We start from the raw sequence: 22,352 nt of genomic DNA on the forward strand, positions 1-22,352 counted from the left end.
AGTTCATTTTCAGCCTAAAAACCAGTAAACACCATTAGGAATTTTGATTGATTTAAACTGAGAGGATACTGCTCTTAATACCTGTGGGATTTCCTCAGAAATCAATTTCACTAATCGCCATCAGGTGTATGCTCATGTGAACCATGCTGCACTGAGTTGTCTTCTGTCTCCCCAGATCTGCAGGGTAGGATTCTTCCCTGAGCTGAAATGTGACCTATGTCAGGAGGTATGCTGTCTTCCTTTATTTGCTAAAGAAAAAATGAAGACATCTATAATTGCAGAAACTATTATTGGATACTATTATTGGCCTAATCCTGCGTAGCTGAGTGACCTCAGCTGTATTTTGGCTTCTCTACAGATAGACGATTGAACTTCCAAGTTGCCCACACTGTCAGAAGTGCTGGCAAAAAACCCAACCAAACAAAAAACCCAACCAGTTTCTCCATTTCTTTATCTAACATTATACCTTACAGTCTACCTAAAGGAATGGAAAATGAGGCAATTCAAATGAATGTACATAAATCACCTGGCTGGATATACACTGTAATTATTATTTTTCATCTAGAAAACATAAACATCTTTATGCTGAAAGTCAACAGTGAATAATAAATCATTATTGGTTATATCCTTCAAACTTTAGAGATAAAGATATATCCTGGTTATATCCTTCAAACTTTAGAGATAAATTCTTGCAAGATGCAACTGGTCTCCTGTAGGAGTGCACTCTAAAACTACGTACTTTACTACTGCCACCCAGAAAAGGGCCTGGGGGATAAGGGCAGGAGACAACTGTAACAGAACAGCTGAGTTACTCTTCACCTGTACTGAGAACCAAGCAAGCCAGCAATGAGCAATCAGCAAAGGGAGGATGACAATCCCCTGCAAGCCAGCACCACTTGGCTTGGGCAGGATGAACGTTGTATACCAGATGGCCCTTTTGGCAATTCAGGAAGCCACTGATACGATTCCAAAATGGAAGTGGTGGCCAGACCTCCTGCACTGAGCTATAGTTACAGTAGCTGAGCTAACACTGAGGAAGGAAGTTAAAGAAATGTTGTAACCTGTATAATCTTAAAAAGGGCAATGAAAATTTTTATGAAGTACTGGTATCTTGGAAACCCACAAGTGAAACACTGGCAATAACCTAAACAGCACAATTTAGCTATCCTATAGGCACTTCTTTTGTTATACTTCCCAAGATCACATACCCCTTCCCTGCATATGCCCAGGATACACAGGCAGTGTGCAAGACAGTCGGTGCTCCCAAAGTCAACACAACATCTGTTTCTGTGTTCCTATGAGGCACAGGTTTCTTCAAGTGCTGACAGCTCTGTGTTCTTTGGGCTTTTCAGTGGGCTGGATAGTGGAAAAACCAGAGATAATATGGGCTCTTGGGAGGGCACTGCAGAGGACCAAATGTTTTTTGCATGAAGAGCTTCCATCTGGCCTGGCCTGCTATAGCAGCTAAGAAACCCAGACCAACCTACGTTCTGGGAGAGCACAACATCAGACACAGCACGTTCCCACACATTTACATTGTGAGGCACCTTAGCTAGCCCTGCGTGCACAGTCTGCTTAATCCACAGTCTGAGTAACTGCCCACGGATCATGGAGCATTAACTGTAATTGCAAATCCACTGGTCACCTCTGACTCCATGTAGTGATTTGCTGAAAAATGCTGTTGCCTACAGTGCACAGGCCATGCACCATCCTTTCACATCCCCTTTTCACAGTCTGCTTCACTGCCCAGCCATCTCATAGTTTCTTCATGCTAGCATGTCTATGCAATAGAGTGGGCACAGACTTTGGCCCAAGAATTACAGTGCTCAAATCAGCTGAATTGTTTAGTCTTTGAGGCCGGTTCTATTAATAAATGCACTGTTAGTCACTGTGATTTCTGCTGGGGTGCTACATGTGTTAGAAGAATGAATGCTTCATGTAGCTTCCAATTAGCTTGGAAACGTTTTCTGGTTCTTTGCCTAGAAGGACTTAGACAACAGTAGCATTGTTAGCAATGAGCTGCCACCTCCTAATGTTGAGTTTCAAGAATTAGTGGGTTAGTAAACTACCACTGACCTTCTTTTATAATTTTTTTTAATTACTCATGAAGCTTTTGAAAAATGCTATTAAAAAGATATTTTAAATTAACAGAAATTGGGACAGTATGTATTTAGAATAGATGAGTTTATTTGCAACTCTATGGTACCAAACTATTGTTCAGAAAAAAAAAAAGACAGGATTCTTAAATATGTTTTAGACTGGCTTCACCAATGGTCTGTAACAAATCAGTTCAGAAAACCCAGTCTTTTTTAAAGAAAACTGCCTTTTGGCAATTGTAGACCCTGAGCACTCTCCATCAGGATGTAGTGCCAAATTTTCTTACGTCTAATCATCAGACTCAACCTCTTCACAATTCTGTGTTACTGCTTTGCCTTTGATACCTCTTTCACCTTTCTTAGCACTGATTCCTTTCTACAGGGTGGGAAGAGATGCAGGCCTGAAAATAACATTACTAGAAGCAGCATTAACTTTATGTGCTGCCCCCAGGAAAGAGGTTGCAGAGAGAACGGTTCCTTATCCACCTCTCTCTGTCTTTTCTTGTGTGTTCCTTGGACACAAAGCCTTAAGACTTCTGGAAAGGTCTTCCAGGAAGGGACTTCCAGGCCCTCGACTCCTGCTACTGGTGCATCTGCACTCCTCTTTATTATATGTCTCTTTGCCTCAGAGCAGAGAGAGCACCTCACCGTTAACCTGACCTGCAGGCGTTGTGATGTTGTCTCAGTCCTCATTTTATTTAATCAGCTCAGGAAATCTATAGAAAACATTCTATTATCTAATAAGAATGTCATATGGCAATCATCCACAGAAAATAAATCAATAAACTTCTCCTAACAGCAATTTATCACTCATCATATCACACAGCAATCCACTTAGTGTTATAATTAACGGCATAAAAATTTAAAGTGAGCACAATACAACAATGAATAATGGCCCAATACAAAACATTTCACAATGGGAAAAAATCCCACCATAAAGAGAGTTTTCTCTAGCACCCAGAAGGAAAATCCTTGTCAATTAAAGGCCTAACTATTATCAAATTAAGTGACATGACCATTGAAAACCTTGCTTTATTATGCTTTCAGGCAGGAGATTCCTGACTGTTTACAGGAACTATTTATTTAGTTCCTTAGACGTAAGTCTACAGTAACATAAATATCCAAAGTAGCATAATCAATTGAAAAAAATTCTACTAAGTTATTAATTGACACACAGTATATTTCCTCATGTTTTTGGGAATACCTGAAAAATCCATCTCAGTGAGAATGAAAATATGTGCATTCATCCAAAAAATCAGAAAAGTTCAGTGCTGTAACTTCTTCACTTTTCCACCTGTGTAGTTCCCATGTTACAATATCAGGAAGATAATAGGTAAAGTCTTGTTATTAGAACATTTTGCCAATTTTTCAGGTATGCTTTCAAATTTTCCTTCCATTAACTGGCAAAACTAGTAATTTCCCCAATTTTAAATGAAAATTAGAGATTTCTCAAGTGGTTTAATTACTGGTCAGTGGTGTTACATGTGCTTCTTCAAGAAAACTCAGTTCCACTTTCCTGCGATCACTGCTTAATCTCTCTTCGTGCAGATTTCCACATTTAAAGTTGTTACTGGTAAGAGGTTAAACTCCCTTCTACTGAACAATGCTAAAGATCAATCCACTGTTCATGAAAAGAATAAACCAACCAATGATGGGTAACAATGGATCTTATTGTGCTTAAAGGGCTCAGGCCTTTCTTCAAACAGTCTCTTAAGATGGAAAGGGATCACCAGTGGGACTGATCTCCTGTTTTGTACACCACTGTCAAATACCTTCCGAAGTGACAACTCTGAGTTAATTTATAGCTTGGTGTTATTTCTTAACTGCATTTCCATGAGCATAAATACCTAAGAATATAAAGCACACTGAATGATGTCCTTCACTGATGTCTGGAAGTCTTGTTTGTTTTATGCCATGTGACCTAATGGAAAAGATTCACAAAATCTTTGTGTTTTTATCAAAATTCCAAAATTTGGAAAACCTCTGCTCATCTCATCCATAATATCAGTGAGGTTCATTTCAAAGGATTTTACAGAATATGAGGCATGAAGGCTTAGACTCAATTTCTAGCAAAAAATTTTAACAGAAATTACAAGATTCTGGAATTTCTTCACAGTATTTCACAAGGTTGAACTTTCCCCTGCCATAATTCAAGAGTCTTTCTGAGGAATTCTGTTTCATAAATGAGAGAGAAAGAGAGACACAGACAGTTATGATACACAGACAGACAGAAATAGACAACTTACACAACTTACTTATACAAGTATCTTAGTATCTTTCATCAGGTCATGAAAGCATAGCAGTATGTTAGGTACTAGTGGAACTGAGGTGTCATTTGATAGCTTTCTTCTCCAACTTTTTATTAGAAGTCTTAGCCATAAAATATAGAACACTTGATCCTGCTCACTGTGTCCTTCTAACCTTCTAAGTGACTTTCTGAAGGGGATGTAAATTGAATCTTGAAAATGTGACAAATTATTCAGTTATGTCTAAGTAGCCACTTTTCATCTTTTAAATAAAACAGGATATCCATATACTGTGTAGGTCTGCTGTTACAATGTAGGGGCCTCTTAACTGATTCATCTGCAAGAATATAAATGCTTACTAAACACAAATTACAACTGTGTAAGTCATCTGCCTTTATCAAGCAGAGTTTCCCTTCCCCAGAAGGTAAGGAGCAAGAAGAATGCCATGTTCAGCTGATTGTGTTGCAGTTGGGCAGCCTTGGACTTAATTTCCCAGATACTCCAACCCATTCTACATTCAAATCATTTAATGGACATGCAAGTTTACAGTATACTGTGTCCTAATTTTTGGACATGTCGTGGAAGGGCAACAAAACAGCCCGAGCTGTGGTTATGAGATGAAAACAGGTCAGTGATTCAACATTTTCTGACACAGTGCTGGGTGAGCAACCTTAATAGGCAGTCAAGACGATGGTAAATCACAGGACAGATTCTTAGGTTTGATTAAGGACTGTAAATCCAGTGGACCCTCTCTGCAAAGACTGCCTGTGTGGAAAGGGAATACTTGGATGGCTAAGAAAAAGCATTCAACAGTGTTATCAAAAATCAGCAACACTTCTGGGTCACACATTCATATTGGCCAAATTCCAGTTGGCAGAGCAATTCTATAGGATCTGAAACAAGAGAGCACCAGAGCAGCCTACATCGGTGACTGAAACACAGGAATGGAAAGATGTCACAGATTACTGTCTTCTCCATTCAGTGAAGTGCTGGGCACAGCTCAAGTGTTACTGCAGAAAACTCAGCTGCATTTGTGCTTGAATCTTTTCATTTACTTCTGGGTTGTGCCTGCTTTTAGAGCAGGTCCAGTAATACTAGTAGTACCTTGTGTATTTTTCACCAATATCCAAGCAGATCTGCCTGGATTCAACATCTGTGGCTCACTCTGCCAGGCTCCTGGTAATAACTGTTAACAAAAAGACCTGCCAGTCTTCACACAGAGATGGTGAGTTTAACATTTAGTGTTGGAAAAAAAGCTTAGTGTCTGAAAAGAAGTATGTTAAACCACAGAAGCGTTTGCAGAATATCTAACTTAACATGAGGTTCTCCCCTAGCAGAAAAGCCAAGGATGGCTTAACTTCTTTAGCACTCTACTGGAGTCTGCAGGAGACACTCACTTCCCTTCAACAGGAAGGGAAATGAGCTCATCTCTCAACATAAAATCTTCTCCACAGTTCATAGCCCTTGTGATCTGTTGTACTCCATCACTGTAATGCAAGCTATTCAATCTGGCAGGAACCTAGAAGTTACGAAGCCCAAAGGAAATAATTTGGTCATTTGCCCTTTGCCTACCCTGGGGTGTTTACCAAGGCATGTCCTAGACTGACTCACTCTTTTTTCTTCCTGTTTTTCTAAGAAGCTGTTATTAAGCTAAATCCATATAGCCATACAGTCAGTTCTAAATAACAGGGTCATAAAACTTAAAGAACTTACTACAGTCCAGACCAATTGCTGTTTTTACATCATGAACACATAGCACAGGAAGACTTCCTTCTCCCTTCCTTCCCACCCCATGCACGCCTGACAGCTACATTTATCAGATTCCCAGCCCTCGCAGTTAAAAAAAGAAGTTAGCTTCCAAAAGTAAAATTACCTCCTTCAGCAGTATGAACAGTCACTTATACTAGTTAAGATGTAACTCTGTATTCATCTCTCCAGTTACTTGCATGACATATACTGAACCAAGTTTTGAAAATAGATAATTTTAAAATACACTAAAAACATTAAATTCTTAGAATAAAATCTTAGTTTTATTGGGATCATCATTTGCTTTTTTAGCTCATCAGAGGCTATTGAGTTTCTTTAACTAAGAAAAGCGTGATCTGTTGCTGGATTTTGTCTAACAATATAAAAAACAAAAATACAATGCCAATACTTCACAATCCTGCTGAAACCATCTTTTAAAACACACCCTACCAAAATGGATCAGTTCTAAACTGCAAGCTCAAAGCACAAGACTTTAGCACCATCAGCACTTTTCCTTATAGACCTTATCAGAGCATGCAGACTAAAATTTGCAGTCTTGTGTGCCTAAATTTAGATTTTAAAAGCAGATCCAAAATTCTGACTCAGCCTATATATTTCAGCTGTGCATATTCCATTGGGTCAGACTATCAGGCTATAAAACAGGGAAATTCTAATTACATTAGTCCAGAAATGAAGGAATAGTTGAAATCATCCTGCCATTGAACTAACTGTAGGCAACAAAGAGGGCATTAAATGCATGGGGATTGAAGCTGGATAGTTGAAGGCTGACATCCAGGAAGGCTGTGTTGAGAAGAGCATTGATATTGCTGATTCTGTATCAGCCAGAGGTGTGTAAGGAAACAAGCCTGTGTGGGTGCTAAAAGGTACAGTTTTGCCCAAATCCAATTCTGATTTGCTATATTAAATGGAATGGCTCCCGTCAACAGACATCGCAGAGACTTGCAAATCCACAGAGATTTTTCCAGAGATTTGGGTGGATTCTAAATCAATATCTAACATGACTGGAACATAACATTCTGAGATACTTACATGAAGCAGTACTGATAGCTGTGTTACTTTTGGTTCTTTGGCTAGGAAGATATCAACAGAGAGTGGAAATGCACTGTTTTGGAAGTCCCACTTTTCCATAGAAACAGTAATGAATTAATTTGAATAATTTCAGTTAACGGAAACTTGCTTTTTCTTCCCCCTTTTCAAATTGTTGCCAAAGGGATATAAGTAGAAAGCTGCCCAGACAGCCTTACTTACTACCTGTGCTGAAAAAATTTCAAAGCTGACAGAAAAGGAGCTGTCTAGTTCAAAGTCAACATCATCCAGCCCTGCAGGAGAGTAGCACAAGTGGAAATGCAGAAGCAACTGTCTATTCAAAATTCAGGACAACCGTGACATCTAATACCTTCAGTAAGAATGCTGTTGATTGATTAACAGAAATCTGCAACAGGATTCTTGCTGGGTACATCAATAACCATCCAGGAGATCTGGTAGCCAAAGGCAGTGTAGAAAACCAAACAGATTATTAATCCCTGAAAAGATTTAATAGGGATTGTTTTTACTGCAACCAAACTAAACAGGAAAAGCAAAATCAAATCAACTTATTATCTCTCTAGGGCTACACAGATGGTGACATCTTAGTGTGGCATACCACAAATAGGAAGACTGAGGGATTCAATAGCATAATAAAGACCAGATATTAGTCAGTCTGGTAATTTCAACTGCTAAATAACATTTTTTTATTTGGGTTAGCATGGGCACCAGCTAATACAGAACACATCAGTTGTTCTCTATTGATAAATTTTACTGATAGTATCATAGCTACATTCAGAGAAAACAAAGTATATTCCTATCTCCTAAATTAAATATATCGCAAAGCATTCCTTATTACTTCTGTTAAATCAAAACATTTATTGAAAAATATGTCCAAAATGAATAAATACTCTAGAACATACAAATTTCAAGTCTAATATATTTGCCACCCCAGGGCACTTTTCATTTGTTCTCCTCACTCTTCTTAACTGAGCAAGTAATTTACGTGAGTAATGAAAATAACCTTATTGTGCAGTTTTTAATCTATTATTCAATAGCTAAAAGGAAAGTAAAAATCACCCTTTCTATCAATAATTCAGCTTCAGTGCTAATGCAGCCATTCAGCTGCCCCCCTCACCAGGGCCTCATACATTTTTAATGCTTAGGCTCTTTGTTAGGAGGTCACATATGTGAATCGTGGTCAGAAACACAGTTATCAGGTGTAGGAAGGTCAACTAAAGAAAATATTCCTGTTGCTAACAAAACAAATTAGACTGGCAGGACTGTAAAGAACAACTGCATGATTGGGTACTCAAATGCTTGACTTTTCTGAAGATCAGAAAGATGAAGTCCAACTGCTAATGCTGCCTTGACAGACGTAGCTGGTAAAGAACCTGGAGCTCTCGGCAGTCCTAGTGAAGCGCCGAACACACTTCAGCCAGCTTTGTCTGATGGTGCAATACAGTATGTGTCCTAATTCAGCCTCTCCTGCAGTTACTGTTACTGAGTCTATCTGGATCCAAATCCAGACACTGGGACACCTGCTCTCTCCAGAGCACCGTAGACAAAGGTCAAGGATCTGATGACAGCAGTGCTTCCCTCATAGCCAATTTTTTACTTGTTTGGATGGTACCATGATTTGGATACCTGTCACTAAACTTCAAACCTGAACTGTCTGGACCAGATCTCAGCATCTAACGAGTCTTCCTGGTCTCTTTAGCTTTACTTCCAGAGAGGCATTTTTAGAGAATTCCACTTTAAACACCACAACAGTTTTTAAAGCCCCAGGGGTATAGATGGCTTCCTCAGTCTACCTCTCCTTCAACCTGTGAATCAGGCACTTGCAAGAAAAACAAGAACTTTGTTAGCAAGGCTTTTTCATCTGGTAATAACCCGGTGTAATTTTCTTTGGAAAAGATTAGCATGTCAAAAGGTGTCTTCATGAGGGCAATACAACCTCAAACTCAGACAGGCACCATCTCCTCTTAAAGGTGGCACAGAAAACGCCTCTAAGTTGACCTAGAGAGACCTATGAACTTTTAGCTTTCTCCCATGAAACAGTGAATGCTGCTATTATTTTTGCATGACTTCCCATTCTGTTGGATGAAGAGGTTCTGGCAGAGATGGGACCCTTCCCACGTGTTCCTGGAATAACACATTCCTCCCCCAGTATGAGAGGCTGCCTCAGTCAGGCTTCATTCCTCTGCTGAAGGGTCGACAAGTTGGTTGAAGTTCTGAACCGGAAATGGTTCCATTATATTTTTACCTCTTTGAAAACTCTACATGACCCAACACTTTTTATGACAGAAAAAAGTGAAGGATGTGCCTTATTTCATCATGGCTCAAAATGAAACCAATAAAATAGTATGTAACACTTGGCAATTTCTCTCTAGCTCTATTTCTTGCTGTCGGGCCTTCTTCAATGAGAGGAAGTGAAATTAATTTGTTCCTGAGAGTGTAAGCATTTATTTCAAATCTGGAATTGTTCCAGATGGAAAGTTAGCCTTGTTCCTCTGTGTGTCACATCACTTCTTCATGTAGATTTCCATTCCAGTAAGGCTTAGCAAAAACTTATACAGAGCTATATAATGGTTGCTTGCTACCAAAACAATATCATTATAATTGGCCTTATAAATACACTAAGGAGGTAAAAATGAGCACAACTTTGTAAGCTATAGCATCAAGGTTAGTTGACCATAGAGAATATTCAGTCAAGAGTCATTTTCGATTTCAGTTTTGCAAAATCAAAGAATGAAGGTCATGTAATCATTTCTGTTGCTGCCATGCCTACATATTCCAGACCCAGATGTCTGACTTTGTTCCCCTTTACCTTCCTTCTCCCCTCATGTTAAGTGCTATATAAACGAAGATCAGGTTTTGGGTCTGTACTCCAAAGAGCTAGAAATGATGTCTAGAAATGACAATACAAAACAAACGGCCACAGATGGATACAGACAGGTGGAAGAGTACAAGGAAAATGAGAGAGTATCAGTCGGCCCATCAGAAATGCAAGTGTCATCTAGTGTTATCATACTTTTAGGGATGGACTTCCAAACACAAGAAGCCCCATAGGACAAAACATTGTATTTCTTCTTCAGAAACATAACAAGGAGACAATGCAGACTGGTGTTGTTGACTAATCATAAACAAGAATGAACATTTAGGTAGACTAGGATACAACTCACAGGATAGAGATTGGCCTTCAGAAGCCTTGGAAGGGAGGTCAACCACCAAATGATGGATGTTACAGAGTAAGAGAAATGAGGGAAAATACACAAAGTGACAGGTATTTGGATTAGCATAACCAGACAGAAAAATATCATCTTTGTGACAACATTCTGAGTGGATGTGAACAGGCAAGACTGTGCTTATCAAGGCCAGAGGAAAGGAAAATTTTGATACCTTGGAATTAATGTGAATGCAACATGAATAGTCATATGGATAAAAGGATTTTATGCACAGAACAGACCAGATGCAGACACAGTCTGAATGTGAGAACAGAGAGAGAATTTTGAGTCAAAGAGCACTGCAGGATAGTGGGCTGTATGCAGCAAAAGAAAAGGTGTTGGCTCAGGAAAATTAATTGCAAACATACTTAGACCAGTTTGGTACTTACTAATGGTTGCTAGGGTCTTGTATCCTGACCCTAACTTTAACAAGTCAGCAAATATACCACAGATGTGCAATACAAGGATGACACAGGATTCACTGCAATCCAGACTGACAGTGCCCTGCAGACACAGCCAGCTGTACTTAGCAATCAATGAGCCAGATGCAATCCTAACACTAACTGCCTGTAAATGATATCTTTTTTTAAAACTGACAAATATGAGAGACTGTATTGCATTCATTACCATTTCAATCGACAGCAGCACAATGCAGCGCCAACAAGATTCAAATGACTATCCAATAGAAATAATCTGAAAGGCTCATGATAGCTAGTGGAAGAGATTATTTACAGACTATTTTATTATAGGGTTTCTATTTGGCAAAGATTTTGCACATGTGAACTTGTCCCATGCATCAGACATAGGTCTGTGCAGGCAGCTCTTTCATAAAGAGAGATAAGAAAATAAATGCGTAATGGAGGCATGGAAAATTGATTTTCTGACTGTCTGTGACCTTGAATCGGAGGTTGAACATGAGCTGTGAAGCAGACAATGAGGATGGGAACAAGCTGCAGACAGCAAAACTGCAAACTTTGGCATCAGAGATTACAGACAAATTCTGACAGCCTGACCCTGCCCCTGCAATCAAGTGCAGTAAGCACGTGAGGATATTTTAACTTGCAGGGACAGTTGGGTACTTATGAAAGCACAACAGAGCTCAGACACTATTTCTCTCAGAGATAACATTTCAGAAGGATGTTATTCAAGTCACTTGTGATGAAAAAATTAAAAAAAGGAAAATAAATTTCTATACAATATATTGGTTATTTTATTACATTGTGATAATCCCATTTCTTCACATGCTCACAAAATACTTCCACTAATCCATCTTCTGGTCTGAAATTTTTTAGGATGGATCTGCAGACATGAAAAGATTCAAAGAAAGAATGTAGTCATGAAGGTAGTGAAAACCACTGGTCTATGGTAAACTAAACGTGACGCAGTTAAGAAAGGCAGGAAAGTGGCTGCCTAGCATTTGAAGTTTGTCACTGAATTATGGGGACAGAGACAAACTGATCTGAACAGTTTTTTCAGAACTGCAGAACAACCAGGGACCACATTACTACATGACTATGTTTCTCCAGCAAGAAGCGGTTCAAGAGGCTCTGTCTTTGTTTTCTTTCTGTGCCTTTTCTGTTGTGTAGCTTGGGGAAAGAAAGGGCTAGCAAGTTAAGCTGGGTCCACACTCAGAGTGCTTTGTCAGCACAGGTATTATGTACTATAATATTATGCAGTATATTATGCTGGCACAGCATTCTAAGGCAGATGCAGTTTATAACAGCAAAAAAAGTTTTTATAGTATAACTTCTTGATTCCCTGAGAGTGACAAGTTGATTTTTTTACACAGGTGGTTTCTGGCAGCATTAATGTTCGTCAGGTCACACCCCATCATGCTGATGTGTGCATAACTGTGTCATAGCAAAATCTATAGTACAGTCCTGGCCTTTGAGCTATGGAGGAACCTCTGCTCTACTTAGGAAACACTGCTTTTGCTTCTTAACACCTCTAGAGTGCTGTAAAAAGGCCGGAGAAGGACAGGGAGTGTGTACTTTATTTCCTCCCTGTCTAAAGCTCATTCTGACTCAGGTTGAGAATTTGAGTTCTACAAGCAAGCAAAAATACACAGTGTTCAGAGACATAATATTACACAAAGGACTAATGTACAACATCAAGATCCTTTGGCCCTTGTGCTGAGTTCCTCTTAACTCGTGGGGCACCAGCACAGCTGCACTCTTTCCATGTGGGTGGTCAGTCTTCAGCAGGACTGAAATCCAACCTCGTATTGCCAGTAGTGTTGGGAGTTTCCTACAAAATGTGCTTCTGAATAGAAATCATAGTACTTTTTTTTGTTAGAGTGCAATGGTGTGCTCGAGGCACTATTCAGAAATGATACATGCCCTGAGAAACTGAGGTGACCAGGAAATAAAAGACCTTCCTGCAAAATATTTTGCTTTTAAAAAATTGGGCCAATTCATGAATATGGTATTTTAAAACCATATTCTTCATGGAAAGGGAGTTTCTGAATATCTCCATGGCAGACCACTGAGATAGATTATGTCTGTTTTGTGTGTGCTGCTTATGATCAGTTCTGTTCTACTATTTGGCAAATCATCTAGGCAGTAAGGCATTTTTCCTATTTTTCTGGAAAGATTTTTTTGTTCCAGTAAAACTGAATTTCCACAAAGAATATTTAAACTTTTGAAAAGTGGTATATTCCCCATCTGAAAATCATTCCATCAGAAAATTCCCAGCTAACTTCTAATCTACACAACCAGCTGGAGCAATTAGCTCTGCATGATAATGCTAAAGCAGAGTTATTAAGTAACCTTGGCATCAAGGTTACAGCAATTCAATGGCCAGGCTAGACGAGGAATGCTTCAGGGCACTCCCTCACAGTAGAAACTGCTCCTGTAAAGAGCCTGCCTCAATTTCCCTTTCCCAGTGTCTGCTTAAATCAAGTTCATCAGTTTTTTGTGTTTTTTTTTTTTTTTTTTTTTTTTGGGCGGGGGGGGCGGGCAGGGAGCATTGCAGTCTCTATTGATCTCTTAAGTGATGCTGGTATTAGGCTTCCAGTCCTGACTTCCTTGATTTAGAATCTCCTTCTCCTGTTTCCCTTCAATTGCAACCAGCAGGCTTTTCTCCTAGCTTGGGGAGTCCATATTAGCCCAATCTTCCTTCAGATATGTGGTTAACTTCACTCATCTAATCACTCTCAGTTCTGAGGCTGCTAAGACAAATATATGTTTGTCCCAGACGAGAGAAGGAGAAAATTTATAATCCCATACTACAAGATTCTTCATCCCAGGCCTTTAAGGGACCAGTGGCCCTCCATTCTAACTTGCCCATGACATTAATAGCTCCCAAGACACTCCTCTCTAGCAAAGGCCACATCAAATATTTTTAAACAGATTTCCTTAGGCACATGAGCAACTGATCTTGCAAAACATCCCTTCTGGCCTTAAAGGGCCAGTGTTCAGCTGCAGTGAACAAAAGATTAGAATATGTTCCTTAGGTAAGCTCTAGAAAACTGTATGATGTGAAAATAAAAATAACTGAAAAATTGAAAGCATGTACAAGGATTAGAAATTCAGATGATAGAAGTCATACCAGAAACAAGAAAAATCTTCAAATGTGCTTGTAGGAGAAAGGAACTGAGAGTCAGGACATCGTTAAGACTAACCCACAGTTTTAATTTGCAGGTACAGATAAGCTGTCTTGAAAACTGCTTTGTAAAAGGGGAGCTGACAGAAGGAACTGATTATAATACCAGTAAAGGCTGAGTTGACACTTGCCCATAAATTCTAGGGAATCTGCAGGTGAAATGACTGAGCTGCCTAGGAAATATTAAAAAGTCACACATTCTACCAGAGAAACGGATTTAGCAGTAAGGATGGCGACCTCGGAAATTACAGGCTGTGGAGCCCTCCTGCGCTGCCAGGCGCACTGTCAGGACCCGAAAAGCCACCTACCAGATCTACCAGCCCTCTGCAGCGCTCTCCTGTTCAGCCGACGGGTACTCCTGCTCTGCTGTGCCACCTTGTGCTCACCAACTGACAACACACTGCTTCATGAAATCAGTTAACTGCACAGTAATACCATCATTAAAGTCCTTCTGGCTTAAACTTTCTGAGACCATAATAACGTAGGTGCCAGGTCACACAGCTATAAACAGGACACACAAATACTAGAATGCTGTACTATCAAGATTCTTTCTGTATTCCTGTGAAGGCCAAGATGCTCACAGATGTTTTCAGATTTTTCAGTGATTACAGGCAGAGTTTTGAGTTCATAGCAATTCAGATTGTCAGGTAAGATCTCATTTCTCACAACTGGACATGTGGACATTTCTCACAATTGCTACCAGAGCCACTGTGTCATCTCCTGTCCTTGTCCTCTGAGCTGTCAAGAAGCATGTCCCAGGGCCCAGAGTAGGGGACACACATTAACAACTTCCCTACCCTGTTACCAGCTCTGATGCTGACGTGTAGTATTTTGAATAAGCAAATCACCACCCTGAGTCTTTTACTTACCTCATTGTAAAATGGATATGACATTTATTTCACCAGAGTTACAGGGCTTTGGTGTGATTTTTCACAGCAAATGGGACTTTAGAGGTCTGCAAACTACATTACAAGCTGACAGAAACACCTCTCTGAAGACAGGGGACACACTAGGAGCTTAGCAGAGTGCATTCAACAGAAGGAAGTCACAGCAACCCAAACAGCTCATCAGGCTTTGCACTTAGCAGCTTTTTGTATCATTTTTCCAGGCACATGCTAAATCTCTTTGCGTTTTCAGGGACCTCCAACATTCAGGTTACGTGGGGATTTTCAAGTGCCAAAACTCTCTCATTTTTGGCAAGCATCCTGAATGACTTGGGGCATGGCAGAAAAACTGTGCTTGTTACCAAAAAATCTTAGGAACAACACAACTTGGGAGTCAACCTGATAAATTCTTCACTGCAGTCGACCTGGTCTCATCAATCCTGACATACAAAGCCCAGCCAAGGAAACATATTTATTATGTGAAGTACTGCAGCAAGGACCTGGCTGCCTGAGGCTGCTGTGGCAGAGCCACAGAGGTAACGCACCCAGGGACTGGAAGCCTGACATCAGTCAGTAGGTGCCCACACTCCCCTGCCAGGCCCAGGGCTTCGTCTCCTGCGGGGAGCCCTGCTTTGCAGCACCGGCAGCAGGGAGTGCTCTGGCAGCTTCCAGGCTGTCCTGTCCAGTGCTAAAGGGGGCAAACTGGCTCATCAGTCACTTTTAACCGGTGGAAAAACAGCCTCCAGATCAAGGAAAATAAACTGTAGTAAGCCTATGAATATCACAAATTCCTGTGCTGGCCTGCCAAATACCACTGCAGTATTTGTGTTTTGGATTCCTGAAGGATTAGGCCTCCTCCCTGCTTGAGAAGTGTGCCTGGGTCAGGGAGCAGGCCACTTGGAACATGGGCACGAACTGGGGAGCCATCTCTGCTACTGCCTAGGGAAGCTGACAGACTGATTGTCTACAAGAGACCCTAGTATGAGTTTCTGAGTAAGAATAACCACTTAAGTATTGAAGGAGTACAGAAGTGTCTTCCATTTATATAAACTGAAATGTAAATAAAGATAATATGAGGGCAATAACTGTTTTTTACCTAAGGGCTTGGACTGAGAACATATTAAGAGTGAACTCCTGCTGATAGAAGTGAATTTGGTGAATGTGTCCCCTCATGGGAATGCCCTGCCCTGTTCATCAGGCAGGCTGCCCTCCTAGGCCTGTCCGATCACATTTCTGTCGCTCCTCCTCACAATGTGCAGAGGTTAGCAGCTGGCATGAGGGAATCAAGAGTGCAGCAATAGCCATACTCTGAATTACATCTACAAGAGCTTGTAAGTCTCAGTACAGCAGAGACATCCATTCCAGCTGGTCTGATACTATTTTTTAGGACTACCTAAGGCAGGTCCTTTGCAAGAACTGCCTGGAGGAGGAGCACGTATATTCTTTCCTCTGTTGCTTCATTCAACATCTAATCCTGGACTTCTTTAAATTAGTGCCTTCCAACCCACGAAGTAAGTCACTTAGATGAGCTCTGGCAAAGGACTCTGCCAGGCCTGGAAGAGGACACATGAATGACACCAGAGAGAAATAGATTGATCTGTCCAAATCTATTTGCTAATTTTTAGTGTCACTGCTGTCTGAGCCAGCAGCAGAGACAGAGACATCACAGGAAGGGAACGGGAGAGTGTCAAAGAAAAGAAAGACTGAGAGGTCTGGGCTTGGTAGGAGGGAGAATGGGAAAGCTGCAGCTGGTGGGAGAATACTAAAGCCAAACAGAACTGATCGCAGGTCTCCATCTTCAGTTCCTCAAGGTGAGGTTCCTCTGCAAAAAGACTGGGAAACTACTGAGCTGCATCACTGGGAAGAATAATGAAAAAAATATAACCACATTTTTAGGAGTGGTGAGGGCTCTTGGGGAGTGCTTTACTTATTTCATGAAAATTCAGAAGGTTAATGACAAAACTCCTGATAAAAAGGCACTTGCAGGTAGATGCAGATGGCATATGGTACAAAGTTGACAAGTTACTGTAGACTTGTTTGTCCTCACCAGCATGGAAAGTTCATTTCCTATTCCACAAAGAGCCACCACAGGTAGCTTTGAAGGGTGTGGTGCAACTACATTGGGGTTTGTTACTTGAAAGCAGGACAAAACGAGAGTGGGAGCTGGCATCTGGCTTGGGGGGTGTGGGGCTCCTTTACTTTCTTGTGCCACAACTCAAGGCAACGACACTTCACAGCATTTTCATCCTCTGCTCTCTAAGAGTATTCACAGTGTGTGTTATGGCAGTAGATACCTTGATGCCCATTAAGTAGAAGATCTACTGGAGTGCCAGGAAGAGATGGATTTTGATGCTAAGCAATACAGTATTTTGTGACTGAAACACTACTTACTTTAAATCATCAAAAGCAGAAATATTTGTATCATTGCTAATCTGGCCCTGGTTGCACTCTGGTGGTAGCCATTTTCTATTTCTGGTTTTAGTTATTTTCCTTCGTTCACTCTTTCAACAATATATTGTTAAATAAAAACCTGAAATAAATATGTGAACACTTAAGATGTTTTTGCTTATATTGCAGGTGCAACGCTGAAGAATCCATTTGTAGATATGGATGCTGCCCTCCGCCATGTGTAATATAGGATGACATAGTTCCATGACATTACATCGATATCAGAATCAGCGAGGATATCCCTCCAGAGATCCCACCAGAGGTGTTGCAGCAGAAAATCATGCTAGCCTATCTAACTGACTAATATAGTTAGGAGTTCCTGACAACCACACACCCCTGAAGCCATGTTTGCAAATGGTTTGTAACTAACACTCTTTTTTTTTGCCATGGCAAGGAGGTTTAAGAAAAAAAGATAGCATATTTCTGTCTCATTGCCACACAACAACTGGAAATGCCACTATATTTTTAAAACACAGGTATGTGAAGAGTGAGCATTCACTTGGGCAGTTGTTATGAAGAGGTAAATTGGTTTTGGTTGTACTAATTTTTCTTGAATTTTACAGAAATGCTTTATATAATTTATGGCAACTGTTTAACCATCTTAAAGCAACAAGGTTCTAGACTGCAGATTTTCTGCTTGGGGAAAGGTATTTTGTAAACATACAAATAAAAATATCAGGAAGCATAATATAATATGCCATATATTCTCCAAAGACATGTGTTTATCATGTAGCAGAAATGTTGAATAGGATAAAGAGGTATACTTGAAAATCACCATCAAAAAAGATAACTTATTTGAGTCTGTTTTAAAGGAGAGAAAATATGTTTATATATCTGTGATAATGGCTGTAGTTAACTTAAACAAAGTCTTCTTTTTCCAATTTAAAAACCAGTCTCAAAGTACTAGGTAGGATGCACTGTTAACTCAGTTTTCATTTTTTTTGTGGCATTCTTGGAGTCAGTTTAACAGAACAGTCATTATTTTTATACCCCATTTTGAATCTGGTCTTGGGTGTTTTATACTCTGAGAATAAATTGAAAAAAACAACTATGCCTTGTAGATGGAACCAGATGATCAGATGGTCCCATCTGTCCATGTTTGAAGAGATTTTAACAGCCTCCTCATCTAGTAACCTGCCTCAGATAGTATTTTGAGATGGTGTCTTTGCCCTGAGATTTGCTGTCTTGGGGAAAAGTGAAAAAAGGACCTACGAAGCTGAAGACTGAAGCAAGGGAAAAATAATTCCTTTCTGACTCAACAGTGATCTTCACTCCTTGGTACAGAAGAAGGTAACCTTACTTCTAAAATTCACTGAAGTGGGGAGGAATTAATCTAATTTAGCTTTATTCATGAAGGTAACTGTCTATGCCGTGTCTATAGTAAACAGAAGATGACAAATAACTACAGAGGTTGAAAAAAGACTGGAAATACTCCACTCTCTATTGACAATATAAGGCAATAGACAGTAAAATAGACCTTAGATTAGATGCAAGAATTCTGATGTCTAAAGTTAAGATGATTTCTACATTAAATAATTTATAATGCCAAGAATATATAACCACAGTATTAAAATGATGTCTGCATTTTGCAGAATCTGGATTTAAAAAAACATAATGTATCAAGACTATGATTCTGTAAGAGAAAATCATGTCCACCAGGTATGGTATGCACTTTCTCAGTGTTACTCTACGATTACCAAGAGAGAGGTTCTCTCTCCACCACTCCAAGACTGCCAATACATGTTGACTTTCAGAATGCAGTCAATTTACTACAAGTATCTCCTGAAAATATAGATTATAGGTGCCCAAGACCCTCTTCCATGGCACAAAACTATGAAGACTGCTAAGTATTTGCCATTTAAACTATAACAGCCTGGAATGCCAAGCAGTTCATCATGCAGGCATTCTTTTGTGAAATACTAAATGACACATTAGATTTGGGCTAATCAAATAATAATAAACACAGGGTTTAACATTCCAGCAACAGACAGTCTGTACAAAAACTAGTTGTTCCTCACACAAGTGATCCCTTTCCTTTTGTGATTACTACACTAGCGTCCTTCACTATCTTCACTCACCAATACTCTTGTAAGAGAGTGCCCAGAGCCTCAAGGGAGCAGAGGCAAAACTTCTGAGCCCTGTAGCATACTGCACATCTCTTCCCTGGATTTCAGGTTGAGTTACCAACATCACAGAGGAAAAGAAAGGCAACAGAAGGAGAAAAGACCTTTTTCTGCTACATAGCAAAGGATAGAGTATTTCAAAGGACACTATTATTTCTCCTGTGCTACAGGCACAGAGAAACAAATGATGTGTCTAACATTATTTATCTCGCAAATTGGTGTTTTCTTTCTCCTGCTGCTGCTCCTCTCCCTGTAAGTCCTACTCATCTGTCAGAGCTACCAGTCACTGCTGCTGCTTACATTAAAAGTATGCGTATCTCCTCCCTTGTGGTCTCTGCCCTTCATGCAGAGAGATGCAAACAGCTTCCCTCTGTAGAACTTCTTCTGCTCCCTCACTGACTTTAAAGCGGGGTGCTGTGGTACTGTTGGTGCCCAGACAGTGGTTCCCTTGTGATAAAAACCACAGGGAATGAGTGCAGTGAGGAAGATGGGCTTTTACGCTTCTTAGGCAGGCCTAGCATTGACACACATGCCCCATAGTTTCACATGCACACTCTTCTGTCGGGGGCGGCAGGGAGGCACGTAGATTGATGAGCCACCTGCAGTTGTTAAGATTATGGACATACCTAGTTCTAGCAACAAGTGTATTGCCCTCTGAGATTCAAAGGTCCTGGGTTCAATCCATGCTGCCAAAAGAACAACTGTATTACACACCATCAAAACAATGCCTGTGGGCAGTCTATTCTAGTTCTCCCTGTGGAGTTGCATGACTGGTAGTGCAATGTTGGGGGAAGCTCAAAAATCTTCAGGGCTTAATCATTCTCCAGTTAAAGAACTAACAGAAAATCTACCTCCTCAAGATCATACTGAATAAGGTGTTTACCAAGATTAGCTGTAAACTAGTTTGAAGGAAAATCTTTAAATTAAACTTGTTATGTTACACAAACAATGTTTCCTTAGGAAATGAAGACATGCTGGTGAAATGAATCCATACATTTGAATATTCAGTTTCTCATGCAGTGTGTAGCTGTGAGAACAAGTTCCTTCAGCCTGTTTTCAGCCTAACGTACTGTCATTCCCCTTTGATGTTAGATGGCTTTTTAATTTTTAAATGGATAATACAGAAAATTAAGATGAATTATGAAAAACCTTGCACAGACTTTTGTGGCTACAAAATTTCAGATCAGCTTCTAGGAAACTGCTCATCTATTTCCTGTCCTGTTTTTACAAGAATGGAAGCAGTGACCAGTTGTGTCCACACATAAGATCAGAATAATAATTAAAAAAAGAACAATATCATCGTGTTAAAACAAACTCTGAAGAGGAAAAAATACTTTTTTTCCCATTTCATGGTTCACTAAAATGTAGAAAAACATTCTGGAAAATTTATTTTTTAAAAAGCTATATTTTGTTAAAGATGTCAATCCTTGATACTCCTTTTAATTCACTGAAGTTTCAGAGGTGTTTCGGGAACTCCCAGCACACAGACCAGCTACCCGGGTACCCTTAATAAAACCCCACTTACTGCTTTGAATGGAGAGAGCACTCACCCCTTTACAGAACTGGAGTGTAAATAATCTCATACTAGTAAAAATGTCTGGAAAAAACGTAGGAAGAAATATCAGACCCACATGAACTGTCAGGTAAATATTCCTTCCAAAAACAAAGTATTAAAATGGCGTTCAGGTATTCCAGTCAAATGTAAGTGATGTGAACTTAGCAACGAGTCCTAGAGTAGTATTTTGCTTCACTTACAATATTTCATTGTTCTAAGTAAGTTGGAGCGTTTGGTGGCAAGATATTGTAAATGCTTATGCTTTGCAGCAAATGCACAGGATACACAGTAAAGTTGCAAGTAAACTGAGGGATTTTTAAGAGACAACAATGTTACATATTCTGAATTCTATTTAATGAAAAGGATAAAGGCCAGTGGCACTCATGGATGGACAATGTACATGCATGGTACATATACATATACATGCAGAATGAGTGTGTATACACACCTAAAAAGAAGGTTTGTGCAAACTTGTTAAGTTCAAGAATAGGGAAGAAATCTGAAGCAGGTACTGTTTAAAAATCTGAGTAGCAGATTAATAAACTTTTCAGTACATATATGATTTATTATGTAACTAAGATACATGCATTTATATGCTGTTTAATGTATTTTGTTAACTATTTTTCATATATGTCATATCTGATGTACATATGCTTTATGTATTATATTTTAGTTACCATATTCTACATTACATATTAAAGTCACTTGGATTCTATGTTAAGTTTGATCTCTAATCAACATTGCTTTACTGTTTCATATGACATTAATGAATTACTATTTTCCAGCACTGCAAATTTGTTATTCAGCAAAAAGCCCTACTGCTTATGAAGAATTTATTAATAAGCCTATATCAGAGGCTTATAGAGGCAAAATTCACTATTTCTCTAATTCTTCTCCTATGTGTGGGAGAACCTGGCTTATCCATCAATGACCACTGGGAGAATCAGAATACTGAGATCAAAATACTACCTACTGCAATCTTATCTTGAGGTAGTTAGGAGATTATCAAGTGTATGTCATTTGGAAAGTGGATTAGTTTCTAAACATAGACACTTACTGCTTTGAGAAGTGCCATGTTTAAGAAGAAGAGAAGTTCTCACCTCTCTGAGGAATTAGTCCTGATCTAGCTATTTAACAGAGGCTCATCCCTACCTTTTACAACGTGCTTTATAAATTAGCTGGTCGACTCCTTGAAAAAAGTACTAATTTCCAGACACATCTTAAAGTGTTCCATCTTCATAAGTCTTAACTGTCTGAAGAAACAAAGAAAATAAATTAAGAGTTAAATCTGGCATAAGAGATGTGGTGAAGTGATAGGAGGTGAAGTGATAGGAGGTGAGCACACCACAGTTCAGTGGTGAAGTGATAGGAGGTGAGCAG

The 22,352-nt window shown here is 39.6% G+C and overlaps 1 protein-coding gene across 2 annotated transcripts in view; it reads left to right on the forward strand.

The window, feature by feature from the left end:
- AMER3 (APC membrane recruitment protein 3) overlaps positions 1-21,687 on the forward strand; it is a 41,623-nt gene extending 19,936 nt beyond the window's left edge. For both annotated transcript variants that reach the window (XM_074877799.1, XM_074877797.1), the window contains one exon: positions 17,424-21,687. The gene's annotated coding sequence lies outside the window, so the exon portion shown is untranslated. The remainder of the gene's footprint in view (positions 1-17,423) is intronic.
- Positions 21,688-22,352: the final 665 nt, after the last annotated feature.

This window comes from Strix uralensis, chromosome 9 (genome assembly GCF_047716275.1).
Source record: "Strix uralensis isolate ZFMK-TIS-50842 chromosome 9, bStrUra1, whole genome shotgun sequence".
NCBI classification, from domain to species: domain Eukaryota; kingdom Metazoa; phylum Chordata; class Aves; order Strigiformes; family Strigidae; genus Strix; species Strix uralensis.